Below are 15,101 nucleotides of genomic sequence, written 5' to 3'. Positions count from 1 at the left end.
GTCTTATCTCCGTGACGACCAGCAGGCCTGGCAGCCTAAGGGTTTATTTTGGGAGCGGGGTCATGTGGTGAGGGGGATTCTGAATGATCCTCAGAGAAATTAGATTTTTTAAAGGAATATTGTGTGAGCTCGTCTGATTGGTCAGTTGATTTGCGTTGGCGGGACAACATGCAGTTATTTTAGAAACTTATTTCATCTTTCCATGCTTTTCTTTGGAAAATGAGCATTATTATTGTGCGCTGAGCAGGAACCAGAAGTGACAAGAAGAAAAAACACAAACTTGGTTTTAAAGAACCGAATGAAAAGCCTTTGTTATGACTGGGAGGAAAAGAAAAGCAATCCAAAGTATGACAGAAGGAGAATTATCCATGTCAATAAATGTGGTTAATTTATTCAGCAAAGTTATAAAGTTATAAAAAGTTGCAGCTGTTGTAGCTTGTCCAAAATAAAAGCCCGTCTGGGTGACACCAGGAGCTAAAAATAGCCCCCCAAACCCCCCCGCCACACCTCAGCTTGATTGACAAGCGGCATGTGCAGTAAGTGATAGCGAGCCGCTGATTCCCTTAAAAAGTCATCAGAGCATCGCCGCTATTCTGGGACGACGCATCACGGCCTTCACGCGGTCCTGCTTGGTGGTCACAAAGGTCCACAAAATCAAAAGTCAAAAACACCACGCACACTCACCTGTCAGGCGGGGATGCCGATTTGGGGGGAGGGGGGTACGGGGGCAGTGGGTGTCCAAGAAGTCCTAAATCCGGGTTTAGATGGACAATCCAACGCGAGAACAAGCGGACCTCGATGGAAGGCGAAAAAACCACTCACAAAAAAAAACAAAACTACAGGCTCTCTCGGCCGTGTAGTTTTGTTTTTTATCCTCACAGCGCTCCCTCCTGCCGGGAACGCTGAGCCTGCTCAGAGGGGTCGGGTGCTCCTGAAGGGGGCTTTATACGGCTGTGATGTCACGCAGCCGGAGCACGCCATTGGTTGGACAGCAAGGCCTCACGCCGGGGGGGATGGGGGGGGGGGCACTTTTATACAAGTTGGCCCGACTGGCAGCTGTTTCGATCCATAAAGCACCCCCCCCATCAAATTGCAATACCCTGAGGGGAGGGGGGGAACCTTTTGATTCTGTAACACCTTGCTGGACTCTTGTACAACATCCTACTGTACTCTTGTACAACATACGACTGTACTCTTGTACACCATACGACTGTACTCTTGTACACCATACTGCTGTACTCTTGTACAACATCCCGCTGTACTCTTGTACAACATACTTCTGTATTCTTGTACAACATACCGCTGTACTCTTGTACAACATACTTCTGTACTCTTGTACAACATACTTCTGTATTCTTGTACAACATCCCGCTGTACTCTTGTACAACATACTTCTGTACTCTTGTACAACATACCGCTGTACTCTTGTACAACATACTTCTGTACTCTTGTACAACATACCGCTGTACTCTTGTACAACATACTTCTGTACTCTTGTACAACATACCGCTGTACTCTTGTACAACATCCCGCTGTACTCTTGTACAACATACTGCTGTACTCTTGTACAACATACTACTGTACTCTTCTACGACATCCTTTTGTACTCTTGTACGACATCCTATTGTACTCGTCTATAACATACTACTGTAGTATTGTACGACATACTACTGTACTCTTGTACAACACACTACTGTAATCTTGTATAACATACTACTGTACTCTTTTACGACATCCTACTGTACTCTTGTACGACATCTTTTGTACTCTTGTACTACATCATTCTGTACTCTTGTACAACATACTACTGTACTCTTGTACAACATACTACTGTACTCTTGTACGACATACTACTGTACTCTCGTACGATATTATACTGTATTTTTCTATACCATCCTACTGTACTCTTGTATGACATACTACTGTACTCTAGTATGACATCCTACTGTACTCTTCTATATCATCATACTGTACTCTTCTACAACATATGACTGTACTCCCGTACGACATACTCCTGTAGTCTTGTTGTACAACTGTAATCTTGTACTACATCCTACTGTTCTCTTGTACGACATATTACTGTACCTTGTACAACATCCCACTGTACTCTTCTATAACATCTTACTTAGGGCTATATGAATAAACATTGATTGATTGATTGATACTCTTGTACGACATCCTACTGTACTCTTGTACAACATCATCCTGTATTCTTGTACTACATCCTACTGTAGTCTTGTACGACATACTACTGTACTCTTCGACATCCTACAGTACTCTTCTACGACATACTACTGGACTCTTGTACGACATACTACTGTACTCTTGTACGACATACTACTGTACTCTTGTACAACATTCTACTGTAGTCTTGTACGACACTCTTGCACGATATTATACTTTATTTTTATATACCATCCTACTGTACTCTTGTATGACATCCTACTGTACTCTTCTATAACATACTACTGTACTCTTGTACGACATCTTTTGTACTCTTGTACGACATCCCCTCTGTACCCTTGTACGAAATACTACTGTACTCTTGGACGAAATACTACTATACTCTTGTACGACATCCTTCTGTACTCTTGTACGACATCATTCTGTACTCTTGTACGACATCATTCTGTACTCTTGTACGACATCATTCTGTACTCTTGTACGACATACTACTGTACTACATACTACTGTACTCTTGTACGATATACTGTATTCTTCTATACCATCCTACTGTACTCTTGTATGACATACTACTGTACTCTTGTATGACATACTACTGTACTCTTCTCTATCATCATACTGTACTCTTCTACAACATATGACTGTACTCCTGTACGACATACTCCTGTAGTCTTGTTGTACAACTGTAATCTTGTACTACATCCTACTGTTCTCTTGTACGACATATTACTGTACCTTGTACGACATCCCACTGTACTCTTCTATAACATCTTACTGTACTCTTGTACGACATCCTACTGTACTCTTGTACAACATCATCCTGTATTCTTGTACTACATCCTACTGTAGTCTTGTACGACATACTACTGTACTCTTCGACATCCTACAGTACTTTTGTACGACATACTACTGTACTCTTGTACGACAGTACTTTACTTTTGTACGACATACTAATGTACTCTTCTACGAAATACTACTGTACTCCTCTACAACATACTACTGCAGTTTTGTACAACTATACGATATTCTACTGTACTCTTGTACGACATACTATTGTACTCTTGTATGTCACACTACTCTTCTCCGCCACACTACTGTACTCTTGTATGACATACTCCTGTAGTATTCTATGACATACTATTGTACTTTTCTACGACATACCACTGTAGTCTTGATGTACTATTGTAGTCTTGTACGACATACTACTGTAATGTACAGACCGGACTGGGTTCTACTGGAGTGAACAGGGGCGACATGGTGAGGTGAGAGGGGTCAGCGGTCGCTCTTGTTTGCATGCTGAAACGTGAGCGTGCGTCCTGACGTGGCCACGTGACCCTCTGATGACATCATGGGCAGAAGTAGCACAGCAGCTTAAAAAAATAAAGAACACTAATTGTTTTTTGTTGGAAAAATCCAGGAAACACAATCAATTACAACATAATTTCAAATAAAGTACGGCCCACTACATTGTGTTTGAGTGTGTGTTTGTTGGGCAAGGGAAGTGGCGTCTTATCTTAAGATATTCATATTGCAGTGAGATCTTATTTCTATTATTACACGTTATCTGTGTGTGTTTAATGTGTGTGTGTGACACCATTTGGCTGCATTGTAGCGTAAAACCTTTCACTAAATGTGCAGAGTTGGGCAATAGCGCGCTACAAGTAGCGACGTTACGGAGCCTAACTACATTTCTGAGTAGCGTGGGACTAGCATCGCTCCTTTTTGAGCCAGTAGCGATTCCTGTAGCTTAGCTATTTTTAGACCTATGTAACAAGGTAGCGTCCTTCAAACGCTGCACGCTACATAGAGAGCAAATGGACTGCAAATCCAAGTGGATAAACAAGAAAATACAGAGAAAATATGAATGGGTGAATGAGAATGTCCATATATACTGGGAAAATCCCTGACGATTTGTTTGTTTATGCATGATGGGTCACGATTGCCTAAGGTTAGAGCGAAACATTAGCCTGTCTTGACTCATCATATGTCACACGTGATGCAGTGTTTACGGAAATGAACATGGCTGTCGGGCTCAAATACAGTAGCATATTACACCTAAGTATTCATTCAAATCAAGGCAGAGTTTTTTTTTTCAACACGTATATTCAATATTGTGGGCCACTGTAACATTACAAACAGTTTGAACTGTAACACTGTGTTTAAATATAGGAAAATAAAACACTAATTAATTAACAATTTAAAAATAAAATTAACTGCACATAAGTTGCATAAATATTGTACTGAAATAAATGAAAATGTACTTAAAAGGATATATATGTACTATATATATATATATATGTACTATATATATATATATATATGTACTATATATATATATATATATATATATATATATATATATATATATATATATATACACATACACACACACTACCGTTCAAAAGTTTAGGGTCACCCAAACAATTTTGTGGAATAGCCTTCATTTCTAAGAACAAGAATAGACTGTCGAGGTTCAGATGAAAGTTCTCTTTTTCTGGCCATTTTGAGCGTTTAATTGACTCCACAAATGTGATGCTCCAGAAACTCAATCTGCTCAAAGGAAGGTCAGTTTTGTAGCTTCTGTAACGAGCTAAACTGTTTTCAGATGTGTGAACATGGTTGCACAAGGGTTTTCTAATCATCAATTAGCCTTCTGAGCCAATGAGCAAACAGATTGTACCATTAGAACATTGGAGTGATAGTTGCTGGAAATGGGCCTCTATACACCTATGTAGATATTGCACCAAAAACCAGACATTTGCAGCTAGAATAGTCATTTACCACATTAGCAATGTATAGAGTGTATTTCTTTAAAGTTAAGACTAGTTTAAAGTTATCTTCATTGAAAAGTACAGTGCTTTTCCTTCATAATAAATAAGGACATTTCAATGTGACCCCAAACTTTTGAACGGTAGTGTATATATATATATATATATATATATATATATACATATATATATATATACATACACAGTTGTGCTCATAAGTTTACATACCCTGGGAGAAATTATGATTTATTGGCCATTCTTCAGAGAATATGAATGATAATACAAAAACCTTTCTTCCACTCATGCTTAATGGTTGTGTGAAGCTATTTATTGGCAAACAACTGTGTTTACTCTTTTTAAATCAAAATGACAAAATAAAGTACCAAAATGACCCTGATCAAAAGTTTACATACCCCAGTGACTTTGATCTGATAACATGCACAAAAGTTGACACAAACAGGTTTGAATGGCTAATCAAGATTCCAATCCTCACCTGTGACATGTTTGTTTTTAATTAATGTGTGTGTATAAAAGGTCAGTGAGTTTCTGGGCTTCTGACAGACCATTGCATCTTTTATCCAGTGCTGCACACATGTTTCTGGATTCTGAGTCATGGGGAAGGCAAAATAATTGTCAAAGGATCTACGAGAAAAGATAATTGAACTGCATAAAACAGGAAAGGGGTATAAAAAGATATCCAAGGAATTGGGAATGCCAATCAGCAGTGTTCAAACGCTGATTAAGAAGTGGAAAATGAGGGATTCAGGTAGACCAGCAAAGATTTCAGCCACAACTGCCAGGAAAATTGTTCGAGATGCAAAGAAAAATCCACAAATAACTTCAGCTGAAATACAGGACTACAGTATCTGAAAATTGTGGTGTGGCTGTTTCAAGATGCACAATAAGGAGGCACTTGAAGAAAAATGGGCTGCATGGTCGAGTGGCCAGAAGAAAGCCATCACTCCAAATTACTTTGTTCCAGAAGTTTTGAGGCTTGTCTCTGTGCTGTTTGGCGTAATGTAAGCGGGATACTTTGTGACATTTGCGCAGAAATGGCTTTCTTCTGGCGACTCAACCACAGCTGTGAAAACATATTTTTTTTGCCTAACCCTATAGTTAAGAAATTATTGGTCAAAAGACACTCGCGCCATGTTTGCTTCCAACTTTGAGCTGGCCATATGACATCTCTTTTAATTAAGAGTCTTTTTTGCCGTGTAAACATGCATAACCATACACAATCAAATAATGTTTTTTTATTTATTTTTTTATTTACGCTTAATGGTGTGCAAGCTAAAATTAAAGAAAGAGTGCCCGAAGCCATGTTCACCCACTGTTACGCACACAAGCTGAACTTAGTGCTATTGCATTCAGCAAAGTGCATGCCCGAGTGTCGCACGTTTTTTAAAACAGCTGAGGGACTAGCCTCATTTTTCAGCAAGTCCACAAAGCGCACTCACTTGCTGGATGATGTTGTCAAGCGCCGTTTACCCAGAGCAGCGCCCACAAGATGGAGCTCTAACTCTAGGCTGCTGCAGACAATAAGCATGCATCACGATGATCTGCGCGTTATTTCACATCATCATTGAAAATCCTGACAGCTGGGATAATGACACACTGATGATAGCAGCAGGATACGATCAGTGGCTGTCAAAAGCATCTACATCAGGGGTCACCAACGCGGTGCCCGCGGGCACCAGGTAGCCCGTAAGGACCAGATGAGTAGCCCGCTGGCCTGTTCTAAAAATAGCTCAAATAGCAGCACATACCAGTGAGCTGCCTCTATTTTTTAAATTGTATTTATTTACTAGCAAGCTGGTCTCGCTTTGCCCGACATTTTTAATTCTAAGAAAGACAAAACTCAAATAAAATTTGAAAATCCAAGAAAATATGTTAAAGACTTGGTCTTCACTTGTTTAAATAAATGCATTAATTTTTTTACTTCGCTTCTTATAACTTTCAGAAAGACAATTTTAGAGAAAAAAATACAACCTTAAAAATGATTTTAGGATTTTTAAACACATATACCTTTTTACCTTTTAAATTCCTTCCTCTTCTTTCCTGACAATTTAAATCAATGTTCAAGTAAATGTATTTTTTTTATTGTAAAGAATAATAAATACATTTTAATTTAATTCTTCATTTTAGCTTCTGTTTTTTTCGACGAAGAATATTTGTGAAATATTTCTTCAAACTTATTATGATCAAAATTCAAAAAAATTTTTCCGGCAAATCTAGAAAATCTGTAGAATCAAATTTAAATCTTATTTCAAAGTCTTTTGAATTTCATTTAAAATTTTTGTTCTGGAAAATCTAGAAGAAATAATGATTTGTCTTTGTTAGAAATATAGCTTGGTCCAATTTGTTATATATTCTAACAAAGTGTAGATTGGATTTTAACCTATTTAAAACATGTCATCAAAATTCTAAAATTAATCATAATCAGGAAAAATTAGTAATGATGTTCCATAAATTCTTTTAATTTTTTCAAAAAGATTCGAATTAGCTAGTTTTTCTCTTCTTTTTTCGGTTGAATTTTGAATTTTAAAGAGTCGAAATTGAAGATAAACTATGTTTCAAAATTTAATTGTCATTTTTTGCGTGTTTTCTCCTCTTTTAAACCGTTCAATTAAGTGTAAATATCATTAATTATTAATAATAACATAGAGTTAAAGGTAAATTGAGCAAATTGGCTATTTCTGGCAATTTTTTTAAGTGTGTATCAAACTGGTAGCCCTTCGCATTAATCAGTACCCAAGAAGTAGCTCTTGGTTTCAAAAAGGTTGGTGACCCCTGATCTACATGCTTTCTCCTTATGGTATATGAGGACATTTTCAATGAGACTAATGCACTTTTTAGAGTGCTGCAAAACAAAGTGATGGACATTGAATATGGTCTTGCACGCATCCGCGACACCATTGCAGCTCTCGAGCGCATGAGACTGGAGTTCAAAAGTTTCTGCGACTCATTTAAGAAGAAATGCAGCGCACTTGGCCTGGCAGAGAGTGGAGGCAGACAGTCAATTAGATTTGAACAAAAACGAGTGTTCTGTAACATTCTGGATGACATAAGCTATCGCATGAAGGCTAGGTTTGATAATTTTGGTGAGCTGGCTTTCCTTGGTTTGGTTGATTGTTCAAAATTCAGTGAAATGTCAAAACATTTTGATGACACAAAACTGCAGAGCCTGTCAAAATATGCCAGATTCTTTGACTTTGTGCAACTAAAGGCGGATCTTGTTGGACTGTATAGTTCACAAACGGTGAGGGATGAATGTAAATCTCCTGGACAGCTTCTCAGCTTTTTGGCCCAGAAGGACCTCATCCAAACTGTTCCTGAGGCGACAAAGTTACTCCAGCTAGTGCTCACTGTTCCAGCTACTACAGCATCGGTGGAGCGGTCATTCTTAGCACTGAAAAGAATCAAAACATACCGTCGGAAAAGGACCGATCAAGGACGACTTTTTTCCCTGGCAGTCATCTCCATCGAGACAGAGAGACTTTTAAAACTGAAGAAAGATAAGGAAGACTTATACAAACAAGTTATCGATGCTTTTGTTCAGAAGGAGCGGCGCATGGACTTCATTTATAAGTAAAGGTAAGACCATAGTAACGTTTTTTTTATTAAATGTGCTTTTTTGTGTGCTACAGTTTGTATGTGTAAAGAATGCTGGTATGAGCTTTTAAACATGACCCGCTAACTGCTGCCAATCAAATGGTGAATAAGATACTCTTTAGGGTTCATATGTTTGTAAATCTGACTGTGATGAAGTCAGTGCCTCACCAGCCATGAACCTCACCGCACGTCACTGTTATACAAACATCAGTTCATGCCTCACGGTGACTGGTGTTTTGCGTGCAACATGGTCTTCGGCACTCAACATAGAAATAGAGAAAGATACCTGGGACCAGGTTTTGAAACAACTCCACTCTTCCTCGATCTGTGCAAGGCACAGTGTCATACAATGTAAGGTGGTACACAGAGTCCACTGGTCCGAAACCAAACTGGCTTGCGTTTTCCCTGGACTTGATCCATATTGCGATATGTGTCATCAAGGGGTAGCCGATCTCACCCATATGTTTTGGACCTGCCCTGCTCTGTCCCAGTTTTGGAAATCTGTGTGTCTTTCACTCTCAGCTGTAACTTCAGTACATATTAGTCCCTCTCCCATAGTTGTGTTATTCGGATTGGTACCTCCAAACGTCTCACAGCCGATCCATTTTGCTGATCTTGTGGGTTTTCTTAGCTTACTTGCAAGGAGGGCCGTCCTAATGCGTTGGAAGAATCCCAGCCCCCCCCCCCCCCCCCCCCCCCCTCTCACTCAACGTGGATAAGAGATGCTCTGTCCTTCATGAGGTTGGAAAACATAAGGCACTGTCTTTGGGGCTCTGATGCAAAGTTCAACAAAATATGGCAGTCATTTCAGGAACATGTTGATTCCCTGAGCCTGAATGCTGCTGCTATTGTTTAGGTGATCAACTTAAAATTCTCAGTTTACTTCCAAAACATTATACGTTCCAAGGTATAGTATATAACGGTATAGTTTTTTGGTTCTTTTTTTGGGGGGGTTGCCGGGGGGGGCTCATGTATATGTCTGTGTGTATGTTTGTAAACAGATATGCATATCCTTGGTTTTATTTTTTCATAACACTTTGCTGTATTGGTATATGTGGGTGTGTGTGTGTGCGTACAGTATGTATGTATGCATTAGGGTTGTACGGCCAACATTAGTAAATAACCGCGATACTAATGAATCATTTTTGGTACTATACCGCCTCTGAAAAGTACCGGTCCCCACCCCTCCGCGCCCCCCGTCGTCGTCACGTTGTGTCATTGCTGGTATACGAGCATAGGATCATGTTCGGCAGCGCACAATCACAGAGTACTTACAAGCAGACACAGTGTGTAGACAGAAAAGGGAGAAAGGACGCATTTTGGCTTAAAAACTAGCGATAAAGGCGAAATTATAACACTGAAACGCCCTCAGGAAGAGGTGCTTTAAGACATGGCTAGTTATTTGGAGAGGCAACTTTATTTGTTGCCTCCATGGCAACAAATAAAGTAAGTTTCTTACAAGTATCATCCCTGCAGGACGAGGAATATCTCAACATGCTTCACGACACACCGTAGCTCACCGGCGTCAAAATGTAAACAAACGCCATTGGTGGATCTACACCTGACATCCACTGTAATGATACCAAGTACAGGAGCGATACTACAATGATTACGTCGAAATTTTTTGGCATCACAACATCTTCTTTTTTTTAATGTTATGTCTATAAACTCAGGAAATATGTCCCTGGACACATAAGGACTTTTAATATGACCAATGTATGATCCTGTAACAACTTGGTAATGGATTTATACGTAAATTTGTGGTATCATCCAAAAGTAATGTAAAGTAGTCAAACAGCAGAAGAATAAGTGATTATTACATTTTAACAGAAGTGTAGATAGAACATGTTAAAAAAGAAAGTAAGCAGGTATTAACAGTAAATGAACAAGTAGATTAATAATTCATTTTCTACCACTTGTCCTTAATAATTTTGACAAAATAATAGAATGGAAAATTACACAATATGTTACTGCATACGGCAGCAGACTAAATTAGGAGCCTTTGTTTGTTTACTTACTACTAAAAGAGAAGTTGTCTAGTATGTTCATTATTTTATTTAAGGACAAACTTGCAATAAGAAACATATGTTTAATGTGCCCTAAAATGTTTTGTTGAAATGAAGCAATTTTTTGTGGTGCCCTTTATTTAGAAAAGTATCGAAAAGATTTTAGTACCGGTACCGGTACCAAAATATATGCATATACTAGTATGCATATATATATACTTTTTTTCCTCCACTTTTAGTCTTATTGAAATGTGTCTTACCTCCTTCCCCCTTTGTTTGTGGTGTTTTGTAAGCATTTGCATTGCCAACATTTCAATGTTTTTTTTTTTGATAGATTGAGACTTTTATTAGTAGATTGCACAGTACAGTACATATTCCGTACAATTGACCACTAAATGGTAACACCCGAATAAGTTTTTCAACTTGTTTAAGTCGGGGTCCACTTTAATCAATTCATGGTAATTCATGTATATTTTAAATGTTAAATCCTAAATGAATCTTGAATTAAAGAAAAAGAAAATCTCAAGAAGTCAATAAGTGTGTGGACAACTTAAAAACTTACCCGTTTAATAATTGGCAGAATGTTCCAGAACAGGGGGTCTTTAACCCCCAAACTGATGGAGCGATTGAGCGGGGACCATCGTTGCCATCCGTCCTTTGAAAACGGAATAGTCACATATTTAGAAACAATACTTGTAACATATTGAGCCGTCAAGAGGCGCACTTTGTGCTGTATTTTTATTACCGTGAGAATTTAAAAATGTCCGTAAACCATCAAAAGATTCCGTCGAAATGACAACAGCTGGCAAGTCCTCCACAGACAAAGCCACTCGATGCCAGAGTGCCTGATTGCTCACCTACCAAACTATTTGAAGATCGACTTTTCTGCCCTCTGGGAATTCTCTTTGCCTTGCCTGTCAGTCACATTGCCTCCGTTCAGCGGCAGCTTGCTACCTAGCGTTAGCTGCACAAGTCTTCCAAATGTGACTTTTGAGCACAATGCCATTTCTGTAAAAAAAAAAAAAAAAAAGCAGTAATTGGGAGAGTTGGGAGTTCGTTTTTGTCCGACGCGGAAGCGACAAGTGGCTATCACGTCTGAGAGGTAAGTGCTATCTTAACTACTTTGCTCTCTTGTTGTCTTGTCCTCATAACATTAGTCGTTTACCCAAACAGTCAAACATAAACACAACGTGTCCAGCTTTACACTACAGGTGATTATCATAAAGTAATATAAGTAAAAGGCAAATAACACCACTCTCATTTGTTTTTGTCCAAGTATTTTTTCAAAGCTTTAAAAAGTCGAAGACCTGCTCTACATACTTGCCAACCTTGCGACCTCCGAATTCGGGAGATTGTGGGCGGGGTTAAGGGGGGAGGAGTATATTTATAGCTAGAATTCACTGAAATTAAAGTTTTTCTTATATATATATATATATATATATATATATATATATATATATATATATATATATATATATATATTAGGGGTGTGGGAAAAAATCGATTCGAATTCGAATCGCGATTCTCACGTTGTGCGATTCAGAATCGATTCTCATTTTAAAAAAATATATTTTTTGATTTTGATTTTAATTTTTAAATTGTTTATTTTTTTATTTTTTTAATTAATCAATCCAACAAAACAGTACACAGCAATACCATAACAATAAAAAAAAGTCTGCGGGCTACAGAGCGTTTTCTGTTCAGGCTCCAGTACTATGGAATGCCCTCCCGGTAAAAGTTAGAGATGCTACCTCAGTAGAAGCATTTAAGTCCCATCTTAAAACTCATTTCTATACTCTAGCCCAGGGGTCACCAACGCGGTGCCCGCGGGCACCAGGTAGCCCGTAAGGACCAGATGAGTAGCCCGCTGGCCTGTTCTAAAAATAACTCAAATAGCAGCACTTACCAGTGAGCTGCCTCTATTTTTTAAATTGTATTTATTTACTAGCAAGCTGGTCTCGCTTTGCTCGACATTTTTAATTCTAAGAGAGACAAAACTCAAATAGAATTTGAAAATCCAAAAAATATTTTAAAGACTTGGTCTTCACTTGTTTAAATAAATTCATTATTTATTTACTTTGCTTCTTATAACTTTCAGAAAGACAATTTTAGAGAAAAAAATACAACCTTAAAAATGATTTTAGGATTTTTAAACACATATATCTTTTTACCTTTTAAATTCCTTCCTCTTCTTTCCTGACAATTTAAACCAATGTTCAAGTAAATTTATTTTTTATTGTAAAGAATAATAAATACATTTTAATTTAATTCTTAATTTTAGCTTCTGTTTTTTCGACGAAGAATATTTGTGAAATATTTCTTCAAACTTATTATGATTAAAATTCAAAAAAAATTATTCTGGAAAATCTAGAAAATCTGTAGAATCAAATTTAAATCTTATTTCAAAGTCTTTTTAATTTCTTTGAAAAAATTTTGTTCTGGAAAATCTAGAAGAAATAATGATTTGTCTTTGTTAGAAATATAGCTTGGTCCAATTTGTTATATATTCTAACAAAGTGCAGATTGGATTTTAACCTATTTAAAACAGGTCATCAAAATTCTAAAATTAATCTTAATCAGGAAAAATTACTTAATGATGTTCCATAAATTATTTTTTAAATTTTTTCAAAAAGATTCGAATTAGCTAGTTTTTCTCTTCTTTGTTTCGGTTGAATTTTGAATTTTAAAGAGTCGAAATTGAAGATACACTATGTTTCAAAATGTAATTGTCATTTTTTTGTGTTTTCTCCTCTTTTAAACCATTCAATTAAGTGTAAATATCATTAATTATTAATAATAACATAGAGTTAAAGGTAAATTGAGCAAATTGGCTATTTCTGGCAATTTATTTAAGTGTGTATCAAACTGGTAGCCCTTCGCATTAATCAGTACCCAAGAAGTAGCTCTTGGTTTCAAAAAGGTTGGTGACCCCTGCTGTAACGATATGCTGATGGTAATGTTTTATGTTCGTGTAGTTTGGATTTGATGTTAATCATGCCATGATCACAAAACACATCATCCGTGTCTGAAAGCGCTGCAGATTGGCAAAGACTAAAGAAGTGTTGTTGGGTGTCTTGGAAAGCACAGAGCCACATTTATTTCTACTATAGGAATTGTACCGTTTGTTAGCACAGGATTGGCAATAAAAGTAAATAAAATAGCATCGGACTTTGTGTGACTTCTTCTAGAGGCTACAATACATTGTATTACTTTTGATTAGTTTTCAGGTAAAAAAAATCCCTTATTTCCAGGGTGTGGTGGCCATGATATTGTCGTGGCGGTGTGCCACATTCAGTTACATAAAGATAAAACACTGATGTAGGTGTCATTAAATTACACATAGCAATTGTAATGGAACAACCTTTGCAAATTGTATTTGTTTATTCAATAAAGTTACTGGAAATGTAAATAATTCACTTAGTATTATAAAACAGCAAGTGTATGTATCCTTTTATTGTAGGCTATTTGGAGACCCTACATACAAAGTTGAACATGAATAAGATAACACATTCAGTGCAGAATAACGGCATTGTTTATTTCACTCTGAAATTCTGTATTGTTTGAAGATAATTCCCCAAGAGCAGCGACATTTTAAATACACTACTTTTTACATTTTAAGTATCGGTATCGGATTGGTATTGCCAACACGAGGCTGAATTTTGGATCGGAAAGAAAATTATTTTACTTTTCTCAAAAATAGATCACCTCAAATTCACTTAAAAATGTCTCTATATTTTTTTTTATAGTAGATAGAAAATCAGGAAATGTGTTAACTACATTTTTAGATGAGTAAAAAAAAAAAATCAAACTTCAGATTTACTTCATGAGATGAAAATGAGATATACAGATCCTTCTTGCTATAGTGGCAACAAAGCACAGTTTCACGTAATCGATCAATCCAAATCTGCTTTTTATTTTCAGACCAACATATATGTAGACATTTGGATACCAAACTGTTTCTTTACTTTCCTCAACAACATGGCAAGACTTTAGAGCAGGGGTCACCAACGCGGTGCCCGCGGGCACCAGGTAGCCAGTAAGGACCAGATGAGTAGCCCACTGGCCTGTTCTAAAAATAGCTCAAATAGCAGCACTTACCAGTGAGCTGCCTCTATTTTTAAAATTTTATTTATTTACTAGCAGGCTGGTCTCGCTTTGCTCGACATTTTTAATTCTAAGAGAGACAAAACTCAAATACAATTTGAAAATCCAAGAAAACATTTTAAAGACTTGGTCTTCACTTGTTTAAATAAATTCATTAATTTTTTTTACTTTGCTTTTCATCAATTTCAGAAAGACAATTTTAGAGAAAGAATACAACCTTAAAAATGATTTTAGGATTTTTAAACACATATACCTTTTAACCTTTTAAATACCTTCCTCTTCTTTCCTGACAATTTAAATCAATGTTCAAGTAAATTTTTTTTTTAAATTGTGAATAATAATAAATACATTTTAATTTGATTCTTCATTTTAGCTTCTGTTTTTTTCGACGAAGAATATTTGTGAAATATTTCTTCAAACTTATTAT

At 37.0% G+C, this 15,101-nt stretch overlaps 2 protein-coding genes across 5 annotated transcripts in view; one reads left to right on the top strand and one right to left on the bottom strand.

Annotated features, from left to right (window-relative positions):
- Window positions 1–11,351, bottom strand: part of LOC133659223 (titin-like) — a 214,793-nt gene extending 203,442 nt beyond the window's left edge. Inside the window, exons 1-2 of the mRNA XM_062061959.1 lie at window positions 11,316–11,351; window positions 11,133–11,225 (exon numbers count right to left, since the gene is read on the bottom strand). The gene's annotated coding sequence lies outside the window, so the exon portion shown is untranslated. The remainder of the gene's footprint in view (window positions 1–11,132; window positions 11,226–11,315) is intronic.
- Window positions 11,352–11,448: 97 nt separating this feature from the next.
- Window positions 11,449–15,101, top strand: part of LOC133658096 (alpha-tectorin-like) — a 72,670-nt gene continuing 69,017 nt past the window's right edge. For all 4 annotated transcript variants that reach the window (XM_062059721.1, XM_062059718.1, XM_062059720.1 and 1 more), the window contains exon 1: window positions 11,449–11,672. The gene's annotated coding sequence lies outside the window, so the exon portion shown is untranslated. The remainder of the gene's footprint in view (window positions 11,673–15,101) is intronic.

Source organism: Entelurus aequoreus, linkage group LG10, assembly GCF_033978785.1.
Source record: "Entelurus aequoreus isolate RoL-2023_Sb linkage group LG10, RoL_Eaeq_v1.1, whole genome shotgun sequence".
NCBI lineage: Eukaryota > Metazoa > Chordata > Actinopteri > Syngnathiformes > Syngnathidae > Entelurus > Entelurus aequoreus.
This window is presented reverse-complemented; position numbering and strand designations above follow the sequence as displayed.